The 18,674-nt window shown below is 42.1% G+C and overlaps 1 protein-coding gene across 3 annotated transcripts in view; it reads right to left on the bottom strand.

Moving 5' to 3' along the window:
- Positions 1 to 4,867, bottom strand: part of cacng8b (calcium channel, voltage-dependent, gamma subunit 8b) — a 46,749-nt gene extending 41,882 nt beyond the window's left edge. Inside the window, exons 1-2 of one of the 3 annotated variants that reach the window (XM_054781780.1) lie at positions 4,849 to 4,867; positions 4,089 to 4,211 (exon numbers count right to left, since the gene is read on the bottom strand). The gene's annotated coding sequence lies outside the window, so the exon portion shown is untranslated. Of the gene's footprint in view, positions 1 to 3,619; positions 3,874 to 4,088; positions 4,289 to 4,848 lie in introns of those variants that run through there. The other 2 variants (XM_054781779.1, XM_054781781.1) reach the window with 2 other exon arrangements.
- Between the last annotated feature and the right edge of the window lie 13,807 nt (positions 4,868 to 18,674).

Below are 18,674 nucleotides of genomic sequence, written 5' to 3' on the forward strand. Positions count from 1 at the left end.
AAGGGGCAACTTAAAAAAAAAAACAAAAAACTTGGAAACTGGAAATGTTAACAACTAATCACAGACAGCAAGAATATTTTCATTAGAGCTGAGTTTCCATCAAACAATACACTTTTATTTATTTTTTTTTGTACTAAATTTGACAGTGGGTACTTGAAAAGCTCAGGCCTGTCAGGTTAGAGCAGCAGTTTTCACACAAGAGTGACACATGCTAGGTTAATTTCAGAGAAAAAATGATGTTTTACATGCAGTCTTTGAGCATGAACTAGACTAGAGCTGTCCTATCGCGTATGACTGGTGTGTGTCCCACCTAGTCTTTCAGCATGACCTGAAGAAGCCTGCTCGGATGAGACGCCTAATGGATGAGGCGTCTTCTAATTGACTGAACAGTCCAGTTGCGATCGATTGAATGCAAAAAAAACAACTGAACTTTCTTCTTTAAAAAATCTTAGCAAATTTTCTTTTGGTAATATTATGACTTTATTCCCATAATAGTTTGACTTTTTTCCCAAACAAGTTTTCCAAAAATGACAACTTGTTTTGTCAACAAAAATGTTGTTTTGTTTGTTCCTCACAATATTCTCATAAACAACCGTTAAAAAAAATAACATATTTTTTCTTTAATATTTCAATACTATGCTACTGAAATGTCTTTATTTTTCCTCATAATAGTATGAGTTTACAGTATACTCGTTAGAATACGACTTTTTTCTACTAACATTTTGACTTTATTCTTATAACATTACAGCTGTTTTTTTTTCATTTTCTGCTGTTGTCTCTTATTTTTGATTTTCCTACAATTTCAACTTTGTTCTTGTACATTTTCCTCACATAATGAAGAATTTATTGCCATAATATTTTAACTTTGTTCTCATAAGATTCTAACAAAATTGCTTTTTTCAACTCTATGCTACTAAAATGACACTATTTTTCCTCGTAATATTATGACTTTTTTGTTTATTGTTTACATTAGAGCTGTTTTTTCTTGTACATTTTTGTACCATTGTAACTTCTTCCACAACCAAATTTTCCCAAAATTTCACAATTTTATTTGTTATTTTTCATAATATTATGAGTAAATAACTTTGTGCTAGTAAAATGATTATATTTTCCTCTTAATATTACATTGTTCTCATAAAATTAGGACGTGTTTGAATGAAGTCGTGATTTTTCTCTATTTTTGCTATTGTTGTTTTCCTTGTCAAGTGATAATTCTACACTTTGGACACCCCTGTCTTAGCGTAACACAAAGATGTACATCTTTGCCAGGGAACCGCTCCATAAAAGAGAAATTAAACAGCGATATGATGATTTGATGGTGAGATATCTAAATGGCCGCTTCCCTTCAGACATGTCCTCCCTCCTGAGTTCTTCCTCTGAGGAAGACGTTAGAAAGAAAGGAGGAAGTAGATTTCAGCAAATGCATTGACGCCTTTGAACAACAGTTACACGACAGATGTGATGATGGCTGCACATTTGCTTCCCCTCCGAGACAAAGGACTGCTGCACCGTCCACAGCTACGCAAGACAAGACAAAATAAAGCAAAACACTTTGGAATATACTGTAAATATTGTCATCAGCAATCATCACACATGATGATGATGAAGCAAACACACAAGATGTGCGTGGGCTGATATCGACTGCAATGACTCACCTCATAGTATCAACAGCTGATCACACACTTGCTTGTCATCCACATTACACACACACACACACACACACACACACACACACTATATGGCCATTCATTCATCATTCAGAGGCCTTCCTTAACCCTTGAGTCCCAAATATTCACGTTAGCAAGACTGCTTTCATACTTTGTGGGATAAGAGTTTGCACTTTTCTGTTCCCAGGCCGTCTTTCCGCTGCCACGTCACAAATTCCCACAGTCACATGACTCCACGATCCTGCTGGAAGCCCGAGTGGAAGCTGTCACAGCTGCAAAGTGCATATTTTGTGGCATCCAGATACTTTTTTAGCATGTAACGTACATTAGCACTCGGGGGGGTCCACGCCTCTTCTAGTGACCACCAATACACCATAATCATAAGATCCAAGATCATCAGGCTAAATTCTGAATATTCATTTAACAATGTGTTCTCACATCTGACATTTTGTCCCCTCATAACCAAAACATTAGAGACACCACTGACTGCAAGGTTTCCCATATATTCGTTTATGTGTGGCGGCCCACCACCATTGAATTTGGACCGCCAAAGAAGGATTTTTTTTTTTTTTTAGATTCGCACCTAGGCCTGCCGCGATAATCCATAAACTGGATCATTTTGCCGTCCTAAATATACTGACATGTGCATGCGTGTTTGTTTTCCTTCTTTCTCTCTCTACCAAACAGGCTGGATGACAAGAGGAGGTGATGATGCAGCTCTCCACGAATGCATTTCACTTCAGAGCACTTTAAAGCCATAAAGACGGCCAAAAGGTGGCAGAGTGTAGCGTGCAGAAGGTTACGCACCATAGGGATATTTTAACGTGCACGCATGCGCACACATAGTTCAGTTCAAAATGTGAAAATTGTAAATAGTTCATGGTGTTATATTTGTAAATAAATTGTTATTTTGATGTAAAACAACCCTTTTTTGTGTTGTTTATGTTGTGGTATAGTTGTTTAGACATTTGAGCTGTCACAAAAGCAAAAAATATTTGTGTCAAAGTGAAAATTATGCTTGAAATGTATCTTTTCACAAAAAGCTTTTTTTTTCTCTCTCCCTTTTCTAGTTGGGAACTGATATTTCCTGAAACTTACCTATGTTCTACTGCTGATTACTAAAGAAGGAAAAAAAACAGACTTTTCCCAGACTTTTCTGATGAAAGACAGGCGTTTAAATCAAAATAAAATGGCTGCTACTGAAGGGGTTGTCTGTTAAAAAATGGCTGGTATTGAAAGAGTCAAGAAAGGTGCTCTTCAATTTGCAAGCGCACACAACAGGTAAGTTCACGCACACCAACAAAGAACTACCGCTCTACAGCGCTGAAAACAAACGCTGTTACTTATAAAGTGCCCACAAGGCATGCTGGATACTGCAGCGGCAACTCCACTCGCTGCTACAATAAAGTGGTAGATGTGCACATTACCTTTAAAATCACCAGGACACATCATGAATGTGTTTTTTTTCTTATCGCCTGTGCGCGTTATAAGGCTGAAATGAACGCAACACCCGTAAAGCAACAACTTCATGTTAAATTAGCTTTAAAAACAAGAGCTAATGTTGCACATCTTGTATGATAAAAACCAAAAAGATTTGCGTCATGGACATTATGCAAATGAGATAATGACATCATCCAGCTTGCCTTAGAAGTAGTGGACTGTATATCATTCCTACTTTTCGATGCAGCAGAATCTATGTTGGCGTGATCGGGTGTCGTTCATGAATGCCAAGCGTGTGACTGAAACTAAATGTGGCGCCATCATGGCTCCAAGTGCCTGCTTATTCATTATAATACACACAGAAATATATATTTTTATTGAGTACTGCAGCTTCCTGTGTCTGCCAAATGCTGCAGTGCACACTCCTCAAGCAACATCCCCTTCACCACAAACTAAATGATGGATTGCTTGCAATTAAAGTGGACTTTGGAGAAAAAGAAAGGAAAGCATACCTCGGATGTGGGTCATGGACGTCATGGACACACGCGTAGTGAAGCTGCAAGCATGCAAAGCTTGTCTATAGTGATGCACACTGCGGTGCATTCATTAACACATCAGCTATACACACACACACACGCATGCATGCATCATCACCCTGCCTGCATTGGCTACTCATGTGGGGGCAAAATGGACGCCAAATCACACCGAGATGTCCACAGATGAGCCCTCGATTGTGGATTGCCGCACAAATAAACATTTTAGTCCCACACTAGCAGTGCGGGTGTAGGAAAAGAGGGGGTGCGAGCGCGCGGGGGGGGGGCTTCCAATGAGCTATTATAAGGACGTCATTTGCATAGCAGACGCAGCTAATTATAGTTCCCAGCGCTAGAGTAAATAAGAGGAATGATGTCATAGCAGCAATGACAGGTTGACTCATAAACGAAAGCTGGCGGTTTGTTTTCAAAGAAGGCTGCTTCTTACCTGCAGGTTGCTGCGGGATGTCAGAGATTCGCTCAAACGCGTCGCACTCCACAAGAGGATGGGAGGAGATGATGATGATGCTGATGATGGAGGGAAGGAGGAGGAGGAGGAGGGATCTTTACGCTGCAGGATGAGGAGGCAACACGATAACCAAAAAGAAAGTCTTGTTTGAGGTTAAAGGATTGAAAGCATGCGGGATGGAGAGTCTACAGCATTAGCATGTGTTGATGGGGGATTACAACAAACGCACCATCAGCGTTGATTGGGCGCCAATAACAAGCATACAGTAACTTGCCGCATCTCACCATAACTCACCATAACTAACATATATACCTGCTAACTAGCATATATATGACATACACACATTCTCACTCACTCAGACTCCCTATTACAGTAATCCCCCGTTTATCACGGTGAATTGGTTCCAGACCCGCTTTAAATGAATGAATATGAGTCACTGTTAATAAATTGAATATTTCCGTAGTTAGAGCATACAACGCCTGTTTCTAACTTGGGTTTTTTTAGTAACATTTTTAGAACCCTGTAGACATGAAATAATAACCAAATAGTCACGTTTACGCTCCTATTGTCTTTTGTTTGCTCAGGCTACGGGATCCCTGCAGGGACATAACAGTCGGCCGGTGCTAGCATAGCAAGCTAGCGAACGAACTAGTTACCCTCTCCAATTTACGTATTGTAAACATAAAAAAAGTGTTTCAAAACGGAGTTGGGAAGGAGGACAAAGGAGACCAAAACTTACCACTTCCAGATGGAATGAGAGGAGAACCTTTTTTTTTTACTCTTTTACTCGATCTCAGCCATGGCATGTCGGCTCTGCTAGCTTAATAGCTAGTAATATAATCGAACGTCGTGTCACATAACATTACTGACGACCAGTATATCACATATCTTTCTTTTTCTTGGTCTTTGAATATTTTTTTTTTTTTTACAAATAATAGACCATAGTCAACCACGAAACTACAATCATTTATTAATTAATTAATATATGAAAAACCACAATATATTGAGGAAGTGACATTCGAACTGCGATTTAGCTAGGGATTACTGTATATTCATCATTTTTAATACTGTACAGTGGGACCCCGGTTAGCATCCGCCTCGGTTAGCATGCTTTTGGGTTAACGGTGAAAATTTACGTCCCAATTTTGCCTCGGTTTGCATGCATTCTCAGGTTAGCACATCTTGTTGTGTTATTAATACACTGCCTGAGTCCATCTGTGTTGTTACCACAAAATGTCCTTCCATGTTAGCATACTATTAGCTAGCTAAACAAAATGGCAAACGGGAATTACGTCGCCTGTCTATGATGTCATCAGCGGTTGACTCTAAAAAATGTTAACACAAAACATATTTTTATAGTTAGCGATTAGAGTCGCCCCTCATTTATGGCGGTCAATTGGTTCCAGACCCGACCGCAATAAATTAATTTCCACGATATAGGATTCAATGTGAATAAATGGAATTAATAAATTGAATATTTTTGTAGTCCGAGCAAAGAAAACCTGTTATGACTTTCTATAGACAATTCTTTAACATTATTAGAGCCCTCTAGACATGAAATAACACCCCATAGGTATCTTTACACTCTTACTATTCATTGTTTACAACACATTGCAAAACTCTTATGGTGCAGGGACTCGAGACGGCCAGCTAGCGAGCTAACCAGTTAGCCTCAAATTTGTTTATTCTAAACTTAATAAGTCAAAAACCTACCACTTCCACACAGAGTGGGAGGAGATCTTTTTTTCAGTCTATGGTGTGGGACATGCCATGGCTGACTTCATGACTTCATGCAGTGTTAATGTAATGTAGGCTAATGTCTCAATGTTTTGTGTCATTACTGCCCCCTAGTGACCAGAATACTACATATCACTTGTATGTACTGTACATACAGTATGTTTTGACCAAGGAGTCGTCCGTATTATGCGCTGCACAGGTTTGGCCGCCATGATGGTGAGCAGAATCCAGAAACATTGCATTGTAAACATGTCCTCGGCACACTGCTCAGCCATGAAATGCTCTAAGACGGTCCAAAAGACCAGATGTGTCATTTTTTAAGTTCCCCAAAAATAGACAGGTATGTGTGATAAAAATGTGGATTTATAACGCTGGTTGTTGTAAATAAACAGGACATTGGCCAAGACTTGAAGTGTATATTGTGCTGGACTCCCACACATTATACTGTAGCTTTAAGCTAATTTGTTTCTAATGACAAGTCAGTGATGATGATGATTTATATTATAGTGTTTCAAATGTATTGTCAATGCCATTACAGAAATAAATGTTTCATTGTGTAAATACTTCCAGTTAAATATCCATTTAATATAAGTACTTTTAAATCAAATTTCTGTTGTTCCTTAGGGACATTAAAAAATAACCAGATTTTTTTTTCAATCAATTGGGTTCAAACCTCCGTTAGGGAATCTCTGTGTGGAGGTTGCATGTTCTCCCTGTGCGTGCGTGGGTTTTCTCCGGGTACTCCGTTTTTTTCCCACATTCCAAAAACATGCATGTTAGTTAATTGACAATGTGCCATGCGATTGGCTGGCGACCAGTCTAGGGTGTACCCCGAAGTCAGCTGGGATAGGCCCTAGCATACCCCTGTGACCCTAGTCAGGATACGTGGCATAGAAAATGGATGGATGGATAGATCAATTTGTGGTGTGATTTAGAATATATGACATTTGTTTTAACAAACTCCATCCATCCATCCATCTTCTACCGCTTATCCGGGATTGGGTCGCGGGGGCAACAGCCTAAGCAGGGAGGCCCAGATTTTCCTCTCCCCGGCCACTTCGTCCAGCTCCTCCCGGCGGATCCCAGGCCAGTTGGGAAACATAGTCTCTCCAACGTGTCCTGGGTCTTCCCCGAGGCCTTCTCCCGGTCGGACTTGCCCTGAACACCTCCCCAGGGAGGCGTCCGTGAGGGAGAAAACTCATTTCGGCCGCTTGTACCCGCGATCTTGTCCTTTCGGTCATTACCCAAAGCTCATGACCATAGGTGAGGGTAGGAACGTAGATCGACCAGTAAATTGAGAGCTTTGCCTTTTGGCTTAGCTCTCTCTTCACCACAACAGACCGATGTAGAGTCTGCATCACTGCTGACGCCGCACCAATTCGCTTATCGATCTCGCATTCCATCCTCACTCGTGAATAAGACCCCAATGTACCTAAACTCCTCCACTTGGGGCAGGATCTCATCCCCGACCTGGAGATGGCATTCCACCCTTTTCCGGGCGAGAACCATGGACTTGGACTTGGAGGTGCTGATTCTCATCCCGGCCGCTTCGCACTCGGCTGCGAACCGATCCAGTGAAAGTTGAAGTTCACGGCTTGATGAAGCCAGCAGGACCACATCATCTGCAAAAAGCAGAGACTCAATCCTGCAGCCACCAAACCGGAACCCCTCAACGCCCTGGCTGCGCTTAGAAATACTGTTCATAAAAATAATAAACAGAATTGGTGACAAAGGGCAGCCCTGGCGGAGTCCAAACCTCACTGGAAACGGGTCCGACTTACTGCCGGCAAAGCGAATTAAACTCTGACATCGGTCATACAGGGAACGAACAGCTTGAATTAGCTTGTCCGATACCCTATACTCCCAGAGTACTCCCCACAAAATTCCTAGAGGAACACGGTCGAATGCCTTCTCCAAGTCCACAAAACACATGTAGACCGGTTGGGCAAACTCTCATGCACCCTCAAGGACCCTGCTGAGAGTGTAGATCTGGTCCACAGTTCCACGACCAGGACGAAAACCACACTGATCCTGCTGAATCCAAGATTCAACTATCCGGCGGATCCTCCTCTGCAGAACCCCTGAATAGACCTTACCAGGGAGGCTGAGGAGTGTGATTCCACGATAGTTGGAACACACCCTCCGGTCCCCCTTCTTAAAAAGGGGAACCACCACCCCGGTCTGCCAATCCAGAGGTACTGCCCCCTATGTCCACGCGATGCTGCAGAGTCGTGTCAACCAAGACATACCTACAGCATCCATGGCCTTAAGGAAGTCCGGGCGGATCTCATCCACCCCCGGGGCCCTGCCACCGAGGAGCTTTTTGACAACCTCAGCAACCTCAGCCCCAGAGATAGGAGAGCCCACCGTGGAGTCCCCAGGCTCTGCTTCCTCATAGGAAGACGTGTCGGTGGGATTGAGGAGGTCTTCGAAGTATTCTTTCCACCGATCCACAACATCCCGAGTCGAGGTCAGCAGCACACCATCCCCACCATACACGGTGTTGACTGTGCACTGCTTCCCCCTCCTGAGATGCCGAATGGTGGTCCAGAATCTCTTTGAAGCTGTCTGGAAGTCGTTCTCCATGGCTTCTCCAAACTCCTCCCATGTCCAAGTTTTTGCCTCAGCGACTGCCAGAGCCGCAGACCGCTTGGCCTGCCAATACCTGTCAGCTTCTTCCGGAGTCCCATGAGCCAAAAAGGCCCGATAGGACTTCTTCTTCATCTTGACGGCATCCTTCACCACTGATCATGTCGGCCACAAGCCGGGGCGCAACAAGAATTGCCACCCCTGCCCGTCGCCTCTCACTGCTGGCAACGGCAGAGTGGAACAAGGTCCAACCCCTCTCACGAGGACTGGTTCCAGAGCCTTTGCTGTGCGTTGAGGTGAGTCCGACTATATCTAGCCGGAACTTCTCAACCTCATGCACCAGCCAGAGAGGTGACATTCCATGTCCCTAGAGCTAGTTTCTGTAGCTGAGGATTGGACCGCCAAGGTCCCCGCCTTCGGCTGTCACCCAGCTCACTCTGCACCCGACCATTTTGGCACCTCCCATGAGTGGTGAGCTCATTGAAGGGGGGACCCATGTCGTCTCTTCGGGCTGTGCCCGGCCGGGCCCCATGGGCGTAGGCCCGGCCACCAGACGCTCGCCATCGTGCCCCTCCTCCAGGCCTGGCTCCAGAGGGGGGCCCCGGTGACCCGCGTCCGGGCAAGGGAAAACGTGGTCCAATGTTTTTTGTCATCATGTCATCAACACCTGCACCACCTGAACCATGTTGTAGTCACAATGCTTTACTTTACTTTACTCTACTGTTCTCTTTACTTGTCTTGCTTGCTGCTGTAACAAGTAAATTTCCCCGCTGTGGGATAAATAAAGTACATACAATACAATACAATCATATAGGTCTATTGAGCTACTCTTTGTCTGGTCCCTCACCTAGGACCTGTTGTCGTGGGGGACCCTACCAGGGGCATAGAAACCCCTGACAACTTAGCTCCTAGGATCATCGGGACACGCAAACTCCTCCACCACGATAAGGTGGTAGCTCAGGGAGGAGTTTAACAAACTCTCTTCAACGCAATAGTAAGTTATTGACGGCCCCTAGTATCAAAAAACAGCCGTTAGAGCACTTCCCATGCGAGCCCCCTGCACAACGACACAGCAGTCCGGGCACAGTGATGGGAAACTACCGCTGTAGCTACGGAGCCAAAGAGCCAACGTCCAACGAGAAACTAACTTCACCGTGGAACACCGTGGACAAGTCTGCATGGTGGTGTTGCGTTTTCTTCTTCTTGCGGGTGGTGGGAGTCGAGTGGCAACCAGCTTTGAGGCGCATCCAACCTACTGTGTTGCAGTGTGCCCAGAGTTACGAACGTTATACAACAACCAGATCTGCCCGATCTCGTGGCGGAAGCCGATCCCAATCCTGATTGGGACATTCCTATTGTTAAGCTTTAGTAACACTGTCAGGTAACAAAAATAAAAAAAATTTAAATGTATGTTTATTTATTATAATTTCATGATTTTATTCATTACAATTAGTATGATTTATGATTATTTTGTATGTTGATTTTTAAGCAAAATGTATCTTTCATATTGCTGCTACAGCACAGGCCAAAAGTTTGGCCACACCTTCTCATTCAATGCGTTTTCTTTGTTTTTGTAACTATTTTACATGGTATATTCACACCTGAAATAGTTTTCACTTCACAGGTGCGTCTTGTCAGGGTTACTTAGTGGAATTTCTTGCCTTATTAATGGGGTTGGTACCATCAGTTATGTTGTTTGTGTCCAAACTTTTGGCCTGTACTGTACATGTAGGTCACATTTCTGCAGTATAATAGATTTTTACACATTTATAGATATACATAATGTGTATTATGTTCAGTAAATAACATTCATCCATTTCATCAAAGCATGTATTGTAACTTTATTTTATACTCAGCTCAGAGCTAGTGAATACACCCACCTCTCTTGCTCACCATCGTGGCGGACTTTCAGCTCCACAGCTTACAACACTGTGTTCCATTCATTTGCGGCCGATCGGCTATCCTGCTGTTAACTCTACAATCCCTGGTTTTGACTAATAATAGACCATAGTCTCCCACCAAACAGCGATCATTTATTCCTTAATTCATTTCTGAAAAAAATGCGACACAGCGAAGGAGTGATAATCAAAACCGCGATATTGCGAGGGACTGTACAATTTTACATGAATAAAACAATTCTACATGCATATAAATGACGAATGAAAGCGATAAAAGAACATTTCAGCCTACCTTTACCTTCACTGAAGACGTGAGTGTCCCCAAAGACAAGATGTGGCAGCGAGATCAACCACCACCATGTTTTGACATGGGTTGTTTATTGACTTCAATAGTGTTTCTCAAGTCCGTACTGTAAGCCAAAACGGAGGGAAAGAAAGTCACAAGTGGCAGCATTTAGATAAAGAAGGTGAGAAACATGATTGAATTCAAGAAATAACTCATAGCAAAACAGGAAGGTGGTGTCCGTGTGGTGTCTTGCTGCCACATCCTGTCTTTGGCAACAATCATGACTCAATGAAGGTAAAAGTAACCTTTATTTGTAGTTTACCTATAATTATAGTTGTACATGCATAAAACAATTCTGAATGCATAGGAATGAGGACTGAAAGGGATAAATTAACATTTAAATTTACTTTATTATTATATTTATATATTTATACTGTACTACACAAAAATAGTAACAAAAATATCTCAAAACACATCTTTCTAGCTTTCTTGTATTTGTTCTGTCAATTTTGACAGAAAATTTGCACGGCACGCAATTGGAGCTTCTTATTTTTTGCTGTTAAAGCCCATTTACTGTAAAATGAATAATACGATACTCCAATTTGTAGTTTAGCACCTTGACTTCTGATTACACTCTAAGTCAGTAAATAAATAATGTCGTTCTGTCCAATTTGGTCAAAATTGTTAAGAATAAGCATCACGTGACTGTAGGTGTATTCATCAAAGAGGATGACAATTCTTACGACCATTCCTATGACAGTTATGATGCTAAATGTTTGTGTCTTTCAAATTCCTGATACAAATTATGATGGTGAGTATGATGACTTGTTTAATGCGCATGTTACATAACTACAGAATGACACACATTAAATGATACTAGGTGGTTGTACAAACAATCGGTAAAGGATTGTAACGAGAAGACTGGAGAGACCACTGGTCTCACTGACTTCCACGGGCCCCCAAATGTCTCATAAAACCTGATTATTGATTTGTTTCTTGGTTTTAAAGTACATATAACTTTTTTAGTCTTAATTCATGCGCTTAAAGCAGATTATGCATTCCCCGGCATGCTTTGCTGTAGTTAAACTACAGTACAGACAGGGTGAAGTGCTGCTGGTTTTAGTCGTGTACAGTTACATTAGTTTGACTTTTGGTCTGAATCTGGCACCCTTTTTTAAGAATGGTTGTGAATTTTGTGCTATATACAATATTGTTTCCACTTTTAAAATGAAAATGCCAGAGGAGTAGTTTAAACCGGAGGAATCGCTTACTTACTCATATCGCTGTAAGCACTTTGTTTGCTAAGGTCCGTGAGGTGGGCCAACTCAATGCTATTTTCCAAACAGTTCTGTGGGCCGGATCTGAGTTTGACACATGTGCCATGGGGGGTACGTGAATAAAAATTAAAAACGGCTTGACTATCACAGCACACTGAGATTTACGTAATGCGCTCAAATGCCTCATGAGTACAGCCACATCAGGTAGTACTGTAGAATGCAGAAGAAAGGTGATGAAGGTGTTCATTGTTGTGTGTGCGTTAAGTGAACAAATAAGTAAGTTTGATGATGACGTTGCATGCATCAAAAGTGTTTAATCTTGAAGATTAGTCAGGATGAGTGATATTGTGTGCTAAATGAGAGCTGGACTTACGTGGTCCTGTGACTAATTAGGTTTTTCTGAGCTCTATGAGCTCATTTGTTTGTTGACTGGATGCACTGACTACAGGGGCGGATCTAGCTTTTTTGAATTATGGGGGTGTCAGGGAAATCCTTGCAGATAACCAAGACAAGTACTGGACTGTATAACTACTCAAAGGAACAGACTCACACTAGCCAAGATTGTCTTTCACGCGAGTGGGACAGCAGAGCTTACACCTGCATGTTTGCTCCTCCAGACTGTCAAAGTTCCGCTTTTTATTAAGTAGGAAGTAAAGTCACACAAAGAAATGGAAAATTACTGGAACAGCGTGAGGAGGGGGTGAGCTACTGGAGTAAGGTGAGGAGGGGGTGCTGACCCATAACCTATGACCTTGGCCATGTGCACAGCACATGGGCCAGCACATCTTATCACAAGGGAACTGCTTTGGTGTTTTAGCACATTTTCATAACTGCACAAGATAGCTCTAAAGACTTCTTTCACAGGGGGGTGTGAAAACAGAGCGGGGGCTCTGGGGGCCCTCCCCAGGAAATTTTTTTAAAATTAGACCTCATTTCCTGCAATCTGGTGATATCTGAGGCCAATTTTATGTCCTTAATTTCAAGAGTTTGTTGTTATTTTTATCCTTGGAATATATCGTATAAGCCAAAACATTCTATTTATAAAATGACCGGTACTAGGAGAAACCCATTTTAGCTCAATTTCCTGAAATATTTTCCAATTTCAAGCAGCTGTAAATTCCGAGGATTTGAGTATAATTTGATGTCACTGGGGATCGCTTTTCTGGTTCATTTTCATTGAGAATAGACAGCAGTTTTCCTTATATTCATGATGCCAGAACCTTTATTTTGCACCTCCACCTGAATAGCCATGTACAGCACACGTTCAATGTCCAATGTAAATGATCAGCCTGACAGTGCGTTCAGGAATAGCATGCGTCTCGGTTGCATTCTGGCATATGTGTCCACCACGCGCCCATAATTCAGATGCATGTCAGATGCATGTCCCTATGGACATACATCAGAATCAGGCCATTGAGTCTGTCCTGGCCCATTGATGACCTCATGACACTTTTCACCTGCTACAGCGGAGAGTTGGCACGCTCCACGCCTGCACTGGTCACAGGGATGATCAGCATCAGGAACAGGGTCCTATGTGTGTTGGGGTACATCAACTGACTTGCCTGATCAAGAGCTTCAGGGAGGGTGTCGGTTTGGGAAGAATGTCAGCCTCCCACTTCTTTCTCCAGAGACTGACCTCTGTCTTTTATTGTGGCAAAAAAATCGTGGGTTCTTCAAAATGGGGGTGTGTACACCCCCCACACCCCCCTCTAAATCCGCGCCTGGACTATGTTAGAAAGACACCAATTTTGCGCATGTAAGTATTGTACGTAAATTTATACTTTCACGAATCATGTGTCTTCGGCGGGTGTTGCGGGCACTTTGCGGTCCTTGAACACACCATGTGTGAGGCAGATTGAGACTCACTGTATGTGTATGAGTTTCTCCAATGCTGCACACTATTCTTCCTGTCAAATGTTAATGCTGTGTGTAAATGCACAGAAGTGAGCATTAATAATGTTGGCTCTGCGCTGTTGTGCATTTTTGCTTGGTGCATAATCTCATGCTCTATGTGCTCATACTGTATGTCCATTTGGCTCAGTAATAAGCCTCATATTGAATTAACTTCCCTATTGATTTCTGTACGCTGTGTGCCTTTGTTTTCATAATTATTTAGAATTATTACGTTTATGCGTAACATTAGTTGCATTGTACTGATTATTTCCATCCATCCATCCTCTGCCGCTTATCTGAGGTCGGGTTGCGGGGGCAGCAGGGCCCATACTTTCCTCTCCCCGGCTACTTTGTCCAGCTCCAACCAACAGATGGCAGATCCTGAGGCATTCCCAGGCCAGTTTAGAGACATAGTCTCTAAACAATGTCCTGGGTCTTCCCCGAGGCCTCCTACCGGTTGGACTTCCCCTGAACACCTCCCCAGGGAGGCATCCATGAGGCATCCTGGAGCCACCTCATCTGGCTCCTTTCTATGTGAAGGAGCAGCGCAGCGTTTCTCCCGGATGACAGTGCTTCTCACCTCGTCTCTCAGGGAGAGCCCAGCCACCCTATTGAGAAAACTCATTTTGGCCGCTTGTACCTGCGGTCTTGCCCTTTCGGTCACTACCCAAAGCTTTTGACCGTAGGTGAGGGTAGGAACGTAGATCGGCCGGTAAATTGAGAGCTTTGCCTTTCGCCTCAGCTCCCTCTTCATCACAACGGGCCGACGCAGTCCGCATCATTGCAGACGCCACACAAATGCGCCTGTCGATCTCATGTTCCATCCTTCCCTCACTCGTGAACAAGACCCCAAGGTACTTAAACGCCTCCACTTCAGGCAGGATCTCATTCCCGACCCAAAGATGGCACTCCAATCTTTTCCGATTGAGAACCATGGACTGGGACTTGGAGATGCTGACTCTCATCCCAGCCTCTTCACACTCGGCTGTGAACGGATCCAGTGAGAGTTGAAGATCACGGCTCGATGAAGACAACAGGACCACATGATCTGCAAAAAGCAGCCACCAAGCAGGAACCCTTCAACAGCCTTGGCTGCGTCTAGAAAGACTCCTAGTGGAGTCAAACCCTCACTGGAAACGGGTCCGACTTATTGCTGGCAATGCGAACCAAACTCTGACACCGGTCATACAGGGAGCGAACAGCCTGAATTAGCTGATCCGGTACCCCGTATTTCCGGAGTACTCCCCACAGAATTCCTCGAGGAGCACGGTTGAATGCCTTCTCCCAGTCCACAAAACACATGTAGACCGGTTGGCGAAACTCCCAAGCACCCTCAAGGACCCTGCTGAGAGTGTAGAGCTGGTCCACAGTTCCACGACCAGGACGAAAACCACACTGCTCCTCCTGAATCCGAGATTCAACTATCCGGTGGATCCTCCTCTCCAGAACCCCTGAATAAACCTTACCAGGAAGCCTGAGTAGTGTGATCCCACCATAGTTGGAAATGAGGGAAAAAATAACACCGTTTTTGGAGCATAAAGTTGAAATGATAAAAAAAAAAGTAATTTTTTAAAAGTTGGTATATTATCAGAAACAAACAAAACAACAAAGTTAGAATTTTTGGAAATTAGATTGCAGTAAAAGGTATTTTATGATAAAGTCAAAATATAATGGAAATAAAGTCATAATTATGAGAAAAAAATTGACAAGATGAGAGTTGAAATAGTTGGAAAATTAAAAAAAGACAACAGCAGAAAGGGAAGAAAGAGCTGTCCTTTTATGAGAATAAACTTGCAATATTTCGAGGAAAAATAATGTCATTTTAGAAGCGTAGGGTTGAAATATTCAAGAAACATTTTTTTTTTAAAGTCGTAATACTACGAGAAACAAACAAAACAAAATAAAGTATTTTTTGGACAAATAAGTTAAAGGAAAAAGTATTATGTGAATGAAGTAAAAATATGATGTGAATAAAGTCAGAATATTCTGAAAAGAAAATTTACGAAGATTATTTGAGAAGAAAGGCCAACATTGTATGTGCGTGGGGGAGAGAGGTGGTGTCGTAACCGTCCTACTCTGTCCAGAGATGCTTTCTCAACTTTGCCTTACACAAAAAAAAAACCCTTTTTTCCCTTTCATTAGTCATGTTTTTGTCACTTTAGGGAATGTAACGTTGAAAAGTGGTACTTTTCATTGCATTCTTATGTTCAGCTATGGAAGCAGAGTGAGTGACAGTACATCAACACGTGTGTGTGTGTGTGTGTGTGTGCGTGCGTGCGTGCGTGCGTGCGTGTGTGTGTGTGTGTAAGTCAGTGGTCAATAGCGATGCATCAATACAGACTCACTTTGTCTATCACTACAATTCAGTGCAATGTTGGCGGTGCAGGATGAATTATGTCATAATGTATCCACTTGCGGAGCTGCTGGCGGACACGCACACACACGTGCACACACACACACACACAAAACAGTTATGTTGCAGAAAAGGCAGCAGACAATGACCTTCAATAGGTTGAAAATGGCTTTGCTGCCCAGTTGGCCCTGTTCTTCATCTGCACACACACTGAAGGGGAGGGGTGGGGGCTGCAGAGAGCTAATATGGAGTGACAGCTCTTTCATGCAGTAATGGTGATGGTGAAAAGAGACATCCACTCAACCCCACCACACATACACACACACACACACGCACATGTATACACAAAAAGGAGACAGGCCCCATAGACACACACAGAATGAGAGAAACATACATCAGGGTTTCCACCAGGATTTTTTAAAGCTGTGGTGGTGGGCTGCATAGGACTGCTGCCGCTGTATCGTGCTGCTGCATCTGCATTTTTTATGACTTATTTATTTATTAACTTATTTAACATTTATCAACAACTAGCAGAACATGAACCAAGAATATTACAAAACTGTTAATTTAATAGCTATGTTGCTGAAAGCACTGCCAACATTTAAACGGCACTTTATTTACAAAGCACATCTCTCAGTGTGCTCATTTGTCATCCATTACAGGCGTCATGTTTGAATAGAACACTTATAAAATACTAAGAGGTGAAGCAAATATTCTTTGGTGAACTACTCAACATTAGCTGGGGAGCTACTGCTAGCTTACATGCTACCTCTTGGAGACCCCCGTGATAGCATCACTGTCTAAAGCTGGACACACTACGTGTTTCTGTTACACAACTTCGACACACAACTAGGTTTTGAAGACAAGCCATAAGGATTATACTGATAACAAGAGAGCAAGATTGTGAAGTGGCACATTAAAAAAGTAAGTTGTGTTGATAATCCATGCATAGTATAACTGCCTGTTTTACTATGCATATGACAATAAAACTCTTGAATGATTGATGTATCCCAATAGCCACTTGTAGCTCCGAGCTAGCTAGATGCCGCCAGCCAGGTATACAAGTATAAGCAAACATGCCAGAAAATGGAATAAGATCAAAACGTGAGTGATCACACACGCTGGCATAGGTAGGCTTAACATGTGACAAGCTGTCGTCAGCTGGCTACATGTTTTACGGGCTGTTGTTCATTCTCCCGATAATAAGAAACAAAGTGAAAGTAAACACAAGCTGTGTCGTGTATCTGGTCACACATGCGCAAGTGCCAGCAAGGCAGACAGGCGATTCCGGTGCATGCTTATCAAAATAAAGTGCAGCAAAGCATTTTTATGATATTTTAAGTAGTTTTCAAACTAATTGTGGTCAATATGTGCGTGCATAATGAGCTATGTATGTATCTATATAGCATACTGGATATATCCATTCATACAATATATTACTTAAAATTACTTAAAATATAAAACTTTAAAAATACCCAAATTTTTAATGTGTGGCTGCTTTTATTTTCTAGTGGCACACCGCAACAATCAATTACATGTAGCGGAAACCCTGGACATAATTATAGAAACATGGCACATGTTTTATTTACACACTCAGCTGACCTTAGTAGTGGGTTCATTGATCGGTGGTACACTTTTTAAACACACGCACACACACACACACACACACACACACACACACACACACACACACACACGCGCACACGCATACACACACGGGTGTTTCTTATGAGGCATTTTCCTTGATATTGTTCAATGTTAAAGAAAATGCCTTTTTCTACTTTGCACTCCAGTCATCCATCACGTTTCCAATTTTCCCAGCTTTACTCTTATATCACGTTTTTCTAAATATTTTCATTCAGATATCATCCTTGTTTCATGCTTGAATATGGACTATTATCAGTCCAAAAATACTTTATGTATTTCTTTACTTAAATGAAGCATTTTCAACCATAAAAATGCCTTAAATGGAGTAAAATAAAAATATAAAGCATTCAGAAGATACATTCAAAGATGTTGTGGTGATATGTAGTATTTTACGCTGGTCACTAGGTGTCAGTAATGTTACACTGATGAGAATAGCCACCACAACAAGTACTGCATTGAAACATGAAGTAAAAAAGAACAAGAAACTTTTGTGTGATTTATATTATGCCTTATTTATGTCTTAGTTTCTCTTATTAAGTATACAACATTTGGTAATAGGAGTGTGAAGGTGACTATAGGGGTGTTATTTCATGTCTAGAGGGCTCCAAAAATGTTAAAAATCATATTTAGAAGGTCATAAACAGGTTTTGTATGACTTATGTGTCTTATTTTCTCGTATTGTGTCCACTATATTGGGTAACAGGCATGTAAAGATGACTATAGGGATGTTAGTTCATGTCTAGAGAGCTCCAATATTAAAATATAATTAATATATTAGTATATAAAAATATATTAATATATTAAAATACATTCAATTAATATATTAAAAAGCATATTTAGAAGGCCATAAACAGATTTTGTATGACTTTTATGTCTTATTTTCTG

Source organism: Dunckerocampus dactyliophorus, chromosome 7 (assembly GCF_027744805.1).
Source record: "Dunckerocampus dactyliophorus isolate RoL2022-P2 chromosome 7, RoL_Ddac_1.1, whole genome shotgun sequence".
NCBI lineage: Eukaryota > Metazoa > Chordata > Actinopteri > Syngnathiformes > Syngnathidae > Dunckerocampus > Dunckerocampus dactyliophorus.